The following is a 1755-nucleotide window of genomic DNA, read 5'->3' on the forward strand; positions in this document are numbered from 1 at the left end:
TAACCAAATTAAGGCGCCTGGTGGTTTAGTGGGTACTTAAGGCGCTCCAGTCGGATTGAGCCGATGCAGGTTTATATCCAAGAGGTGGTGGGGTGTACCGCTCACGTAATGCCACTCACGGATGAGTGGGGCTGGTCACTCTCATCTTAAACTTCAGGACCAACTTGCCTAGCTCCGGTCTTCTACGCTTCTCGTGGGGCAGCACTGGTTTATATATATATATATATATATATATATATATATATATATATATATATATATATATATATATATATATAAAATGACTTCTTTTTTATCTCCATAGCATATATCTGTGCAGGTTTATATCTGTTTTTTCGCAGTTTGTGTAGTAAACAAAACTTGAATCCTGCAACGTTGCTTTCATCAGTCTACAACTTATTTTACCAAAAGGAATTATAAAAGGGTTTGTGTAGTTTATATAACATTTTCGCTTTGAAAAGCTTCCAATTACCTGAATGAAATCGTACAGACAGACAGACAGACAGACAGAAAGACAGACAGACAGACAGACAGAGTCATTAGAGTCTGGGTTTTAATGCTAGTACCATCAACCGTCGAATGTTTGGAACAAATAAAGTATTGTAATCCACCAAACCCCAGGTGATATTCTTCAACTGGTAGTGATCACAGATTTCTAAGAGTTAACCACCTCATCCCTATGTCTGATATTTCATTTATTCTTGTTTTTTTCCCATGACTTCATTGAGATTTGTAGATGTTGTTTATATTTTTGTCTAACTAAAGGATTTAAATGCACCTTTAAAACCCTTTCAGTATCAAAGATCTTTCCTAATGGAAGGAAACCTTCCGGAGCAGCAGAATTACCAGTCAAAAATAGGACACTGGACAGAAGAGTTTACTGTAGCCTGCAACTCCTGTCCTTTATCTTTCATGGCAGCCTGTCTCACATATCTGCTGTCTGGTGTACTCTGGCAGAATAATAGCCAATATGATGACTGGAATAAACATGAGCATTATTAGGACAGTAACCACAGCAACAGTTCTGATAATGATGTTATAATAGTAATTCATTCATTCATTGCTAGACGCCATGTATCCCAAACGGGGTGGCCAAGGGCTTAAAGTTAATTGTTTTACAGGGAGGGACACTAATCCTCCACCAACCCCACTTGACACGTAGGGAGAACGTTATGCCAACAGCATCTGGTGTTCCCAGGCGGTCACCCATCCAAGTACTAACCAGACCCAACGTTACTTAACTTCGCTGATCGGACGAGAAGCGGTGTATTCAACGTGATAATGACTTAATCATGATGATCACAAAAATAATGCTGCTGATGATGGTGATGATAACGATGTGTAAAACTTACTACGGTAATAACATTACAGGTACTTACATTGCTAACAGCAACATCTTCAGTAAATATCATGGACAACAACAGCAGCAGCAACAGCAATAACAACAACAACAACATCAACAACAATAATATCAACAACAACATTAATAATAATAGTAATAACAATAACGATAATAATACTAACAGTAATAAAAATAATAATAATAGTAGTAGTAGCAGTAGTAGTAGTAGTAGTAGTAGTAGTAGTAGTAATAATGATAATGATAATAATAATAATAATAATAATAATAATAATAATAATAATAATAACAATCATAATTATGATAATAATAATATTTTCCCATCCAGCCAGCATTCCATCTAGTTTTGCCCCATGGAGACCTAAGGGGCCTGGGCCTTGGTTGCTCAGTCCATA

General features: G+C 36.6%; 1 pseudogene; it reads right to left on the reverse strand.

The window, feature by feature from the left end:
- Positions 1-1173: 1173 nt before the first annotated feature.
- On the reverse strand, positions 1174-1292 carry LOC145401499 (5S ribosomal RNA; annotated as a pseudogene).
- Positions 1293-1755: the final 463 nt, after the last annotated feature.

The sequence above is a fragment of the Coenobita brevimanus genome, chromosome 55 (genome assembly GCF_032717465.1).
Source record: "Coenobita brevimanus isolate Jiangsu-jjx chromosome 55, ASM3271746v2, whole genome shotgun sequence".
NCBI classification, from domain to species: Eukaryota; Metazoa; Arthropoda; class Malacostraca; order Decapoda; family Coenobitidae; genus Coenobita; species Coenobita brevimanus.